Below are 14447 nucleotides of genomic sequence, written 5' to 3'. Positions count from 1 at the left end.
CTCAAGCACCCTTAGAAAGAAGCTGTAAAAAAATGGCAGAGGAAATATAATAATAGAGCATTTATAATAAGGTTAGAATATTTATACGAGTCACAGTCCCTGGGACTGTCTTCCCAGGATCCTGAGCAGGTGGACACAGGGAACACAGTGGGGTGGTGCCCCAAAACTCAAGCTGGAGCATTTCTGTGGTCAGTTTTCCAGATCCCTGGTTCCAGAACCAGATCCTGCTTGTCCTACAACTATATGTGTTTCCCTTCATTCTGTCTTAGTAGATTGGCAGAAAGAGCTTCAGCATGTCCAGAGAGTCAGTTACTCCCCTGTCTTGCTGATCAGCCAGCTGCAGGAGCCTGCAGGAGCAGCAGGCACTGAGGCAAGGAGCCCTGGAACAGCTGGCTGCACCCAGAAACCTGCAGAAGCATCCACACAACCAATGTGTTCAAACTGTGTGTCCCTGACCTAAACACTCCTGGGACACCAAGTGTCACAAATGCATGAGTGGACCAAGGAAAAAGGTCTGCAGTGGGGAGAATTCAGGCTTTAGAGTCAGGGAGAGGTGCTCACTGGGTCAGGGGACTTCTCTCTGGGCAAGACCACTTTGGTCTCTTTTAAAGTGAACTCTTTTATATAAGGCATCCAGTGGGGTGAATCCAGAAACAGGAAGTGGAGAGCTGGTGGCCAGGGACTGGAGGAGGGGTCAGGGAGAGCAGCACAGGGGTTTGAAGCAGCTCTGGATATGTGCTTCACAGGGTGTTAACACAGCATCACTCAACTGTGTGCTAAGGAAGGGCCAAGATGGGAAATTTCCTTCCATGTGTATCTTACCACAGTTAAAAATCTGAAGTCCCAGGTACTTCAATAGGGAAAGGGTGGTTATATAATCCACAGGATAGAACATTGAACGTTTTCTTTCTTTTTTTTTCTTTTGTGTGTGTGTGTGTGTGTGTGTGTGTGTGTGTGTGTGTGTGTGTGTGCACGTGTGTATGTGTGTTTACCACAGGTTGAATTCAGGGGCACTCAGCCACATCCCTCGCCCTTTTTATTTTCCATTTTGAGACAGGGCCTTGCCATGTTGCTGAGGCTGGCTTTGAACTTAATGATCCTCCTGCCTCAGCCTCCCAAACCACTGGAATATAGGTAAGCACCACCCCACTTAGCTATGAGTGGCTTTGAATAATTTTGCTTTTGAAGTAATTACATTTTGCAGGGTTTTTAGGTCTTGTTTCTGTTTATATTTTGGTTTCATTTTTCATACACTAAAGGGTATTTAGGCTTTTAACATTGTGCACTGAGAGGGAGGTGTGAGGAAAGGGAACCCAGTGAGGACAGCCAACCCAGGGGAGGGTGGGTGACTTAGCCAAGCACCACTGAGCTCAGGCTTCTCCACCAACCCCTCCTCCCTAGTTGACAGCCGGCCCCTGGTGCAGTGAGCTGTGGGAAGATTGCTCCCTGCACCTTAGGGTGTCTCCTGCAATCAGCACATGCAACACAAAGGAGGAGTGTGGGGCCCAGACAGGCCTGCCCTGCTCAGTCCCTTCCAGGTCTCAAGGATAGAATGCTGTGTCTGAGGTCTGCTAGCACTCAGCATCTGTCCATCACACACTAGGACAGTGTCGTCAAGAGGTACAGGTAGCAAAGTAGGAAGCAAGTCCTCCTAATTAGGTCCAGGTGTTGTGGGAATGTCAAAGGTAAATGAACTGGGGTTTCAGAGTGATGTGCTTGGGGCAGAGGACATGAATGACGTGCTCCATAGGCCCCAATGTGGGGACCCCTGTCCTTGGAAGGACCTCACTGTTCAGACAGAGCATGCAACCTCAGCACAGGGACCCCTGGGAAGCAAGTCTCAGTGGGAACCTCTCAGCCTCATGTCCACAGGTAACATTTACTGAAATTATATCCTCACATGGGGTATTTATCCACACACACACTCACTCTGGCAGTTCTGAGGATGGAATGAAAAGGTATGTGAGTTACTCTTAGTGCAGCTTCTATAAGGTGAATGAGGTGAAGTGCTCACTGTCCCTTGGCTCCCTGTGACTGTGTCACCACACTCACCGTTTCATTCAGCAATCGTGGTGAACACCTAGTGTGGATGCTGTTCTGGGACAGACATGGCACCGCCCCCCAGATGTCCCTAGCACCCCAGCACGAGGCCCTGCTGACTTCTGGCAGCTGGATTGGTTGCCTGCCTGCATCAGAAGGAAGAGAAGATGATATAGAAAGAGAAATGAACTTAATTGCAAATTGACTATAATCGTGAAAGCAGCTATGTCTCCTCCATTAGCCCTGCAGGATGTATAATTTACAGAACAAAAGCCAGGAAGTCAGCTTTCCATATGTAGCCTTTAGCCCAGTGCACTTAGCCAGAGATTGTGCTGCAATCGGCTTCCTTGGGCTCATGGGGTGGGTTGAGGGGCCACTTCTTAGTTTCCATTTTCCCTGAAGGAAGCTGGGATGGACAAAAAGCAGTTACCAGGAAATGAGAGGGAAAAAAATGGGGGTCATGGGCAAAGGTGCCCATGACCCTAGGACTTCTCATGGGGAGAACCCAAAGTCATGTCTTCCACGTGGGCAGCAGGCAGGGCAGAGTCCCAGCTCCCATGAAGGTGATGCACCTTGCTCTCATGACCCTCTAAGTGCTGGCATCACAGTTTCACAAGCAGCATTAAGAGGAGAGCCTTGTGGCCACTCGTCTGAGAGGCCTGATTGAGTCCCAGGTCTTTCCCGTCCTGCCCAGCCTCTAGTGCCCCTGCCTCCTCCTCTCAGGTCAACCTGGAGTGCCAGGACCACAGGCTGAACCACTTCAGGGTCTACAAGGACATTACTCTGTACAAGGCCAAACTGTGGCTCCTGGGGGAGAAGGATCACCACAAGTAGTGCTCCGTGGTGAAGTTAGCCTTTGCCACTGAGTGCCGGAGTGTGCACTGTCCAGAGAAATAAACATGGTTTTGCTAAGAAACAAACTTGTAGCAAACCTTAGTTTACAGATCACAATCAGCTTTATTTACAATGCTAGGCTAGGCAGCCATCTGGAACAAGAATGGCTCAGAAGGCCCTGCCTCCACCTCCTGGGTGGTGGTGTTTCCTGCCAGGGAGGGCAGTGCCCACAGGAAAGGGAAGTGAGGCCCGAGGCAGCTGCTTGGTTCAGTTGCTGCCCATTTGATTTGAACATGGGTGGAATTGTGGCTACTGGGATAGTGGCCTGGTGGATAATTATCCCAGTTCCTGTTCTGAGAGGTGCTCCAGAGAAGGGATGTAATGATTTCTGCTTGCTGCTCAGGAACAGGACAGGGCTCAGAACTTCCAGGCACCGCCCCAGGGGTCTGATCCTCTCATTGCTGCCACTAGGATGTTCCAGCAGATCTTGCCTCAGTCTTGAAGGAGAATGAGATAGGTCAGGAAAGTAGGACTAATAAACCTGGCATTACAGGTTTCTGATGAGTTCTCCTTAGATAATTAATAACTCTGCAGAGCAAGCTAAAGGGATAGAGGAGACATATTCGACTAGAAGGCCAAGATGCCCAGTCTCATCCTGCTTCCAGTCACCCATCAGTTGTTTGTTGGCCTAAGGACCAGTGCCTTGAGCACACACAGCTTCTTAAAGTCTCTGTCACTCCACTGAGTTGCAGATCTGAGCCTAGCTCTGTGCTCTTAATCCTTGCTCTGTGTGTTGGGGTCCCACAGCAATTCAGATTCACTCAGAGCGAGTCAAGTACCTTATTCCATCTTCCAAAAGGCTGGGTTGGATTAGCTTCACCTGGCAACCTGCTCCCTACAGCACAACCTCCCGCCAGCCCTGACATTTCTCAGTGCCATTGTCACAAATGCTCAGCCCTTGGCCTCTTCTGAGGGTGCTATCTGTACCTGTGATGAGGACCCAGGACAGTACACATATTGCAAATCACTACTCCACCTGTTCACATTCTTTCACCAATAACATTGTGATTAACAACCAAACATACATTCATGATTTGTGACTAACACCAATACCATTGACATTTACATGGATGTGCCAAAAACCATGCTAAGGGCTAGATATATATTCTCAGATCATCCTCATAACAATTCAGAGAAGTTCAAATTTTAACCATCTGCTAAAATGAAGCAAAGAGAGGTTAGATACATTCTCAAGTTCACAGAAGTGCAGAGCTGAGACTCACACCCAGGCAATGGACTCCAAATCCCTCACTTTTACCCCACCATGCAATCCTGCCTGGAAAAGCTGCAGAAAATCATGCATCTTAACACGGACATTGCAGATACCATCCCAAGTAAGTGTTTTGCAATGCTGATGGCCTCCTAATTACAGGAAATGCAGATCACATGTGAAGTGAATTCTTTTTTTTTCATTGTAAACAAATGGAATACATGTTGCTTCTCTGTACATGGCATAAAGGCATACCATTTGTGTAATCATAAATTTACATAGAGTAATGTTGTTTGATTCATTCTGTTATTTTTCCCTTCCCCCCACCCCTCCCACCCCTCTTTTCCCTCTATACACTGCTTCCTTCCTCCATACTTGCCCCCCCTCCCTAACCCTAACTCTAACCCTAACACTAACGCTTCCCTCCCCCCATTATGTGTCATCATCCACTTATTAGCAATATCATTCGTCCCTTTGGCTTTTGAAGATGGCTTATCTCACTTAGCATGGATATTCTCCAATTTCATCCATTTGCCTGCAAATGCCATAATTTTTATCATTCTTTATGGCTGAGTAATATTCCATGTATATATATACCACAGTTTCTTTATCCCACTCATCAATTGAAGGGCATCAGGTTGGTTCCACAGTCTGGCTATTGTGAATTGAGCAGCTATGAACATTGATGTGGCTGTTATCTCTGTAGTATGCTGATTTTTAAGTCTTGGGTATAGCCAAGGGTGGGATAGGCTGGGTCAAATGGAGGGTCCATTCCAAGTTTTATAAGGAATCTCCACACTGCTTTCCAGAGTGGCTGCACTAATTTGCAGCCCCACCAGCAATGTATGAGTGTACCTTTTCTCCCACATCCTCGCCAAGACCTGTGTTGCTGTATTCTTGATATCGCCATTTAATTGGGGTGAGAGGGAATCTTAGGTGGTTTTGATTTGCATTTCTCTTATACTAGAGATGTTGAACATTTTTCCATGTGTTTGTTGATTGCTTGTAGATCTTCTTCTGTGAAGTGTCTATTAATTTCCTTAGCCCATTTGTCGACTGGATTATTTGAATTCTTGGAGAAGAGTTTTTTGAGTTCTTTATAGATTCTGGAGATTAGTGATCTATCTGAAGTGTGATTGGCAAAGATATTCTTCCACTCTATAGGCTCTTTCTTCGCATTGCTGATAGTTTCCCTTGCTGAGAGAAAGCTTTTTAGTTTGAATCTATCCCAGTTATTGATTCTTGCTTTTATTTCTTGTGCTATGGGAGTCCTGTTAAGGAAATCTGGTCCTAAGCAGACATGTTGAAGATTTGGACCTACTTTTTCTTCTATAATCTGCAGGGTCTCTGGTCTGATTCCGAGGTCCATAATCCATTTTGAGTTAGTTTCGTGCATGGTGAGAGATATGGGTTTAGTTTCATTCTGTTGCATATGAATTTCCAATTATCCCAGCACCATTTGTTGAAGAGGCTATCTTTTCTCCATTGTCATATTTTTGGCCCCTTTGTCTACGTATTGAGAAAATTGTATTTATTTGGGTTTGTGTCCGTGTCCTCTATTCTGTACCATTGATCTACCTTTCTATTTTGGTACCAATACCATGCCGTTTTTGTTACTATTGCTTTGTCGTAGAGTTGAAGATTCGGTATTGCAATACCCCCTGTTTCACTCTTCCTGCTAAGGATTGCTTTAGCTATTCTGGGTTCTTATTCTTCCAGATGAATTTCATAATGCTTGCTCTATTTCTGTAAGGTACGTCATTGGATTTTAATTGGAATTGCATTGAATTTGTATAGCACTTTAGGTAGTATGGCCATTTTGCCCAATATTAATTCTTCCTATCCAAGAACATGGAAGATCTTTCCATCTTCTAAGGTGTTCTTAATTTCTTTCTTTAGTGTTTGTATAGTTCTCATTGTAGAGGTCTTTCACCCTCTTTTGTGAGATTGATTCCCAAGTATTTTATTTTTTTTCGAGGCTATTGTGAATGGGGTAGTTCTCCTAATTTCTCTTTCTGAAGATTCATCACTTAGTTAAAAATGCGTTGGATTTAATGGGCATTGATCTTGTAACCTGCCTACTTTACTGAATTCACTTATGAGTCTAAGAGTTTTTCTGGTGGAATTTCCAGGTTCCCTCAATATATCATCATGTCATCAGCGAAAAGGGATAGTTTTGAGTTCTTCTTTTCCAATTCGTATCCCTTAATTTCTTTGGTTTGTCTAATTGCTCTGGCAGAGTCTCAAGAACGATGTTGAATAGAAGTGGTGAAAGAGGGCATCCCTGCCTGTTCCAGTTTTTTAGGGGGAATGCTTTCAGTTTTTCACCATTTAGAAGAACTAGTAGCCATGGGCTTAGCATAAATGGCCTTTACATGTTAAGGAAGTTCCCCACTATCCCTATTTTTTCTAGTGTTTCTGAGCATGAAGGGGTGCTGTCTTTTATCAAATGCTTTTTTCTGGCATCTATTGAAATAATCATGTGGATTCTTTGACTACTTTAAGTCTATTACTATTGGTGAATTACAGTTTATTGATTTCTGATGTTGAACCAACCTTGCATCCCTGGATGAAACCCACTTGATCATTTATGCCTGCACTATTTCTTTTTAATATGGTTTTGCTATGGCGCTTTGCTAATTTTGGTTAGAATTTTTGCGTCAATGTTCATAAGGATATTGGTCTGTAATTTTCTTCCTTGCTGAGTCTCTGTATAGGTTTAGGTATCCGATTGTGATATTGGACTTCATAGAATGAGTTTGGCGAGGTTTCCCTTCCTCTTCTATTTTTATGGAATACTTTGAGAAGTATTGGACTGAGCTCTTCTTTAAAGGTTTTGTAGAACCTCGGACTGAGAACCCCATCTGGTCCCGGGACTTTTCTGTGTTGGTAGGCTTTTTTGATGACTTCTTCTATTTCAGTACTTGGAATTGCGTCTATTTAAATTGTTAGTTCTCCTCCTCGTTCCCGTTCAGGGCAATTCATATGTCTCTAGAAACCAGTTGATGTCTTCGAAATTTTCTATTCTGTTGGAGTATAGATTTTCAAAATAGCTTCTAATTATGTTTTGTATTTCAATCCTGTCTGTGGTGATATTCCTCTGTTCATTCCGAATTTTAGTGATTTGGGTTTTCTCTCGTCTTCTCTTTGTTAGTGTGGCTAAGGTTTACAATTTGTTTATTTTTTCGAAGAACCAAACTATTATTTGTCAATTTTTTTGTATTGTTTCCTTTTGTTTCAATTTCATTGATTTCAGCTCTGAGTTTAACTATTTCCTGTCTTCTACTCTTTTGGTGCTGGTTCTGTTTTTCTTTTCTAGGCTTTTGAGCTGTAGCGTCTAGGTCGTTTATTTGTTGAGTTTTTACTTCTTTTATTAAATGCGCTCCATGAAATAAATTTCCCCTCTAAGTACTGCTTTCATAGTGTCCCAGGAGATTTGATAGATGTTTCTTGTTCTCATTTACCTGTAAGAATTCTTTAATTCCTTCCTAATATCTTCTGTTATCCATTCATCATATAATAGCATATTGTTAATCTCCAGCTGTTGGACTAGTTTCTGTGTTTTACTCTTTCATTTATTTCTAACTTCAATCCATTATGATCTGATAGAATACATGGTAGTGTCTCTATCTTCTTGTATTTGCTAACATTAGCTTTGTAGCAAATATATGGTCTATTTAGAGAAGGATCATGTGATGCTGAGAAGAAAGTGTATTCGCTCTTGGTTGGATGGTATATTCTATAAATGTCCTGTTAAGTCTAAATTATTGATTGATGTTTATTGAGATCTATGGTTTCTTGTTCAATTTTTGTCTGGAAGAATCTGTCAGTGGTGAGAGAGGGCGTGTTAAATCCCCTAGTATTATTGTGTTATGGTCCTATTTGGTTTCTGAAATTGAGAAGGATTTGTTTGACATACATGGGATGAGCCACTGTTTGGGGCATAGATGTTTATGATTGTATATCTTGCTGATTTATGCTTCCCTTAAGCAGTATTGAAATGACCTTCTTTATCCCTTCTGACTACCTTTGGCTTGAAGTCCACATTATCTGAAATGAGGATGGATACTCCAGCTTTTTTGCTGAGTCCATGTGCATGGTATGTTTTTTCCCCATCCTTTCACCTTTAGTCTATGGGTATCTTTTTCTATGAGGTGAGCTCTTGCAGGCAACATATTGTGGATCTTTCTTTTTAATCCAATCTGCCAGTCTATGTCTTTTGATTGATGAATTCAGGCCATAACATTCAGGGTTATTATTGAGATATGCTTTGGTTTCCCGGTCATTGGTTCATTTTTAAATTTTATTTATTTATTTGTTTGACACAACTTGTTTCCTCCTTTATTTGACAATTCCTTTAGGATAATTCCTCCCTTTTGCTGATTTGCTTCTCTGTTTTTCATCTCTTTCCTCATGGAATATTTTGCTGAGAATGTTCTGTAATGCTGGCTTTCTTTTTGTAAATTCTTTTAGCTTTTGTTTATCATGGAAGGATTTTATTTCATCGTCAAATTTTGAAGGTAAGTTTATGCTGGGTATAAGATCCTGGTTGGTATCCATTATCTTTCCAGGGCTTGAAAAATGTTGTTCCAGGCCCTTCTAGCTTTTAGGGTCCAGATTGAAAAATCTGCTGATATCCGTATTGGTTTCCCCCTGAATGTAATTTGGTTCTTTTCTCTCACAGCCTTTAAAATTCTGTCTTTATTTTGTATGTTAGGCATTTTCATTATAATGTGCCTTGGTGGGTTTGTTGTAATTTTGTGTATTTGGAGTCCTATATGCCTCTTGAACTTGATTTTCCATTTCATTCTTCAGATTTGGGAAATTTTCTGATATTATTTCATTGAATAGGTTGTTCATTCCTTTGGCTTGTTTCTCTAGGCCTTCCTCAATCCCAATAATTCTTAAATTTGGCCTTTTCATGATATCCCCTAGTTCTTGTAGATTCTGTACATGATTTCTTACCATCTTCTCTGTTTGTTCAACTTTGTTTTTCAAAGTTAAATATTTTGTCTTCAATGTCTGAGGTTCGGTCTTCCAGGTGTTCTATCCTACTGGATATGCTTTCTATGGAGTTCTTAATTCGGTTTATTGTTTCCTTTCATGTCAAGGATTTTGTTTGGTTTTTTTTTCAATATCTCTAACTCTTTATTGAAATGATCTTTGCTTCCTGTATTTGCTCTTTTAACTGTCGATTGGTGCTATCATTCAATTCTTGCATTTGCTCTTTCATCTCATCATTCAGTGCGTGCATTTGCTCTCTTATCTCATCGTTTGCTTCCTTGATCATTTTAATTATGTACATTCTGAACTCCTTTTCTGTCATTTCTTCTGCCATGCTGTCATTGTGTTTTATTGATGTAACATCTATATTTGTTTGCAGCATTTTCTTTCCTTGTTTTCTCATATTGTGTCAGTATCGTGGACCCGCTGAGATATTGCAGATTCCTCTATTGACTTACAATGTCCCTGAAGATTCTATATATATACCCCCCTTAGCCTTCAGTAGGCTGAAGTCTGGAGGAGTTGATAATGCGGTGTTCCACAAGGAAGCTGCCTGTCTAGGGATAGTGGCCTTCAGGTCGGAATATTCCCTGCTAGTGGGCAGAGGTGCCTCTACTTGTTGACCTATGGTATCCAAAGGGGAACTAGGCTGCGGGGCTGAGGCAAGGCCTGTTTGGGCTGTGTCTCTGGTTTTACCGTCCAGTGGGGAAACCTCACAGGCAGGGAAGACTCACCTGGTGGGGGGAGGTCTCACTGGTCAGTTTCCCCCTCCTAGAGGTTCCCCTCAAATTAACAGCTATCGCCTGGGCTGGGCTGCCTTCCTCTGCAACGTTCTCAGGGGCCTGGCCCCACCTCCTGTTTCCTGGGAGCCTCACCCTTCGCAGATGAATCTCCTTAGGCTGCCCTCCTCAGAGAATCTGCCCACAGTCCTGGAACCTTCGCTCCGCCCCCTAAGCATGTCTCTGTGCAGCTCTTCCACCAAGAAGCCTCCTAGATCCTGGGACCCTGCTCTGCACCTAATCGCCCTGGCTCTGCGGCCCCTCCTCTGAGCAGCCCCTGGGGGACCCCGTACAATCGCTCTCAGTCCCAGAGGACCCGCCACAGGCCCTCCTCCTCCAGACAGCCGCCCAGTACTCTGATGCATTCACTAGGAGTCCAAGCAACTCACTGCGTGCCTCCTCCTCCCCACCACCACCTGTTGCCCAGGGCAATCAATAAATCCGAGTTGAAATGACCCTCCCTGCTCCTCCCTCCTCCTCCATGAACCCCCCCGGGTGTTCAGGAGCAGTCGCTCTGAGTGGCTCTGAATCACGTGACCCACTGCACATGTCCTCTGGGCAAACCGCCTGGAGCTCTGGTGTGGCCATCGAGACCAAGTGACCCACCCCGCTTCTCCTCCAGTCAGCCCCTCTGTGTTCAGGAGCGGTCGCTTTAAGTCCAAACACTCACCAATCGCTCCTCCTACTGAGCAGCGCCTGGAGCTCTAATGCAGTCACTGCAAGTCCAAACGACCGCCGCGCTCCTCCTCCTTCTCCTCCTACTCCTCTGGGCAGGCTTCGGTGTTCAGAAGTGGTCTGAGTCCAAACAGCTCGCCGCCGCAGTTTCTCCTCTGCCAACCGCCTGTAGCTCTGGTGCAGTCACTCCGAATCCAAGCGGCCATGCTCCTCTTCCTCCTCCTCAGGGCAGGTCCCGGTGTTCTGAGTCCCACACAGCTCTTCTTGCCGCTCCTCCCCTGGGCAGCCACCGGAGCCACAGTGGTTGCTCCGAGTCCCAGCACTGTGCTGAGCGGCCTCCTCTACAACGCTCCCAGTTGTCTGAGTTCACTGCTCCAGCGGGGGAGGGGCGTCTCGCCGGCAGCTCTACTTCACAAAGTTCCCTGCATTCCTGAACTACCGCCCCGTCCGGGACGCCTCCCCAACAGGAGAGACTCACCCGGCTGCTTTGAGTTGGTCCCAAGTCTCTCAATATATCCTCTTTTGAATCCTGATTCCTGGAGCAACATGAAATGCAGCCACCCTCTAGGCTGCCATCTTGAAACCTGTGAAGTGAATTCTTAAGCGATGAAATGAAGTATCTTTGACAAGGCAGTACTGCCTTCAGAAGTTTGGATTTTCCTTGAAGAGAAGAATGCATATAGATTGGGAATGTGATCAAGGAAAGAAAACTTACAAAGCATTGCTACAAAAAAAAAGTCAAGGAGAAAAAAGTAATTTAGTTTGAATTTCAGGGACACACAACCCAAATTAAATGGGGGGGGCAATTTAATCATAACTCCATGAAAATTGAAAGGTTACATTTTTCTTAATTAAAAGCAAAGTAGGGTGTAAAGCTTGTCACATTTATGTGGGCTTTGTAATTGTAGTCTAGAGACAAGACGTCCACAGGATGAGTATTCTGATATCATGTTCCTTCCAGATGGGACCACCCATCCACGAGCATAATGCAAGCTCTCCTATTTAAACCCCTTGGTTTCTTTGTGTTTGCATTCTACATACTGTAAGCTGCTATTAACCTCTTCTGCAAGATGGCTATTGGGCATTTAAGACTCAGGCTGTTCTGCCTCTAGGTCATCAATTTGTTTTGCCCATGCCTGTCTGTTTTAAAGGGTCTATGAGACCACCCCATACCCTTATGCCAACAAGACATAACTCCATGCTCAAGTTAACTGACCTTCACTCTGACTACAAGACCACTCCTACCTGCAGTGTCTCCCCCTTCCTCCTCTCCTCTCTGCTCTGCTTCACTTCATAGCATGGCAAGTCTTCAGTTTGGAAGGTCTATGTGTTCTGCCTCTCATTGCTCACATTTACTAGATGAGAAGAAAAGTTAAACAAATCACATGTGCTAGTTTTAAGATTCTTCTCTGAACAGTAGTACTTGATCTTCAGTTTGGGTCATCAGATTTGAGGAAGCTTCATTGTAAGGTAAATAACTTTGAGAACTCTATATCCATCAATCTCAGACTGCTTTTATAAATATGAGACTTGACTTAGTGGAAAATTGATTAAAACCAGGGAAGCACTTGGTAATACTGATGTTGATGTTGCCTTGTTCCATATCCTAATTATAGGTGTTTATGAATCAGTGTGACTTGTAAATTTTACCTTCTGACCTCATTTCTTGGTCAGCTGAATGAGGGGACTCACTTATATACTGTGTACATCAGAATGTAGATGATTTTCTGCTCAGAAAACCTCACCAGATTTATATCAGTGTGAAGACTCAAGAAAGTTTTTGTCATTAGAACAATGTGCTCAATTGTATAATTTTAAAATGTTTATAGGAACAAGGGTTTGTCTGATTGTCTACACTCTTCCAACTCCTTGAGTCATTCATGTTCCTAAAAAGGTTTAGTTATAAAATCCTCCATATCTGACTCCAGGGAATTACCACACCTTACTTTCATATCTGATACTCAGGGGGCAGAGGGTGCCAGATCTGTGAGAGACTTGCCAGACATCCAGAAACTTATGAATGATGGGGGTGAATTTTTCTGACCCCCGCTCTGTTTAAGGTTCACAGGATTACAGGCCAAAACCATGGGAAAGCAGGCATCCAGGAGAGAAGACGGGGAAGACCTCAGCTCTAGGTTTCTTGAGACTTCACTGTGAAGGTAGCCGCAACCTTGTTCTCACTTCAGAATGAAGGATGGTCCTTCACAATTCCTTCTCCATTCTAAGATTCCCAAATGACATTTTTTCTAAGATGTCTTTTGTCAAAAAATTAAAAGTATACTTTATATAAAAATGCTGGAAGAAAAATCATGCATAGGATTATAGGCTGCAGGAGGGTCACTGTTCACTCTGCTTCCCAGGAAATGTCAGCTGTCCTCACATCCTGTCTTCCCGCACTCTCACACACCTTCTGAGTTAGAAGGTCACCAAGGATTGAATCAATTCTCAACAGAGAGAAGTTTTTTTCACAGGAAAATGACAATATCCAAAGAGGAAAGTCAATGAAAACCCAGCTCCTTGCTATTGGATCTGCCACTATTGCAGAGGAGAGATGAGGAGAGCTGGGGAGAGATGCCAGCAGGTGGCTGTCACTGCTGGTGCACATTGCCTAAAACCAACCTAAAACTCACCTGTGTCTTGGAACCCACGTCTCCTACCCAATTTCCCACATTCATAGTGAGTGAGAAGTGACTTCTCATGATGGCATGTTCCACGTTCACAGAGAGATGGGCTGCACCTCAGGGACAGGAGGTTCCCGTATGTCACTCACTTGAACTCTTGCTCTGGCAGAACTAGAAGTTAAGTCTCATTGGCATGATCTTAAAAGACAAATATATTATATCCTTGGCCTTACAGAGAACTCAGAGATTCATAGTTCTCAAGGAAGACCAAATAAATTCTCAAGGTTTTAAAATATTGCATATTTTTAAAAGTATGACAGCTGAATTAAAATAGAATATTGCATATCAATCAAATATCTATATGGGGAATAACTTTCCCAAGAAACACAGTGAAAAGTGACAAAATAAATGTTTTAACTACTTAAATATTTAGAACTTCTCTGACCTAAAATCAAATTAAGTCAAAATAAAAGCAATGGTTTGGATAAAGTAGTTACAAAAAAAATTACTTAAAAGAATGCTCTTATCCTATAAAGTAGAGCATGCCAATTTTGAGAAATCTGTAACATATAAGAGGCCAAATGTCATGAACAATGAAATCCAAAAGTAAACAACAGAAAAAATATATGTGTGAAAATATGCTCGAGTTTCTTAATCAGAAACAAAAATCATATTAATGAACATTTAGATGTTCTTGCTAAGTGCTGGGCAAGCACGAAGCCCTGAGTGTGCTCTGTGGTTGGCCAACATCACTGGTCATCAGCTCTTCTAGAAATTTGGTGATGGGCTTCTAAAGTCCAATAACCCACCTTCCATGACTTACCCAGAGGAGCAACCTCATGATACAACCTCATGATACAGTGTCTCATAAGCAAACTTAGAAGCAATGTGCTTGTCTAACAACCAAGTATTATGAACAGACACTGCACATCTACACAGAAAAGTTATCTTAACTACATATCAGACTGAAGTATGCTAAAGTTTTAAATTATGCATAGGGGTGTAGTGCAGTGGTAGAGTGCTTGGATAGCATTTCAATCTATAGCACCACCATAAATAAATAATGGAATGGAATAGAATAGCATGAGTTATGAATAGACAGAACAATTTTTATACAGGGGCATGGAGTATTCCAGGTGATTCCTTCCTTTTTTCTTATTTCCATATATTCCTCAGTGCTATTATACTCCTTTGTAATTGCTTAAATGCAGGAAATGAGACAAC

General features: G+C 43.1%; 1 long non-coding RNA gene and 1 pseudogene across 4 annotated transcripts in view; one reads left to right on the top strand and one right to left on the bottom strand.

Annotated features, from left to right (window-relative positions):
• Nucleotides 1–14447, top strand: part of LOC306642702 (olfactory receptor 2T27-like) — a 40458-nt pseudogene that overhangs the window by 21867 nt on the left and 4144 nt on the right. The window lies entirely within an intron of this gene.
• Nucleotides 11851–14447, bottom strand: part of LOC306642741 — a 30936-nt gene continuing 28339 nt past the window's right edge. The window contains exons 4-5 of one of the 3 annotated variants that reach the window (XR_013758651.1): nt 13233–13394; nt 11851–11957 (exon numbers count right to left, since the gene is read on the bottom strand). This is a non-coding gene — a long non-coding RNA (uncharacterized lncRNA). Of the gene's footprint in view, nt 11958–12923; nt 13395–14447 lie in introns of those variants that run through there. The other 2 variants (XR_013758652.1, XR_013758653.1) reach the window with 2 other exon arrangements.

Source organism: Sciurus vulgaris (genome assembly GCF_902686455.1).
Source record: "Sciurus vulgaris genome assembly, chromosome: 13".
Taxonomy (NCBI): Eukaryota; Metazoa; Chordata; class Mammalia; order Rodentia; family Sciuridae; genus Sciurus; species Sciurus vulgaris.
Note: the sequence above shows the minus strand (reverse complement) of the source record. Positions and strands in the feature narration are given on the sequence as shown.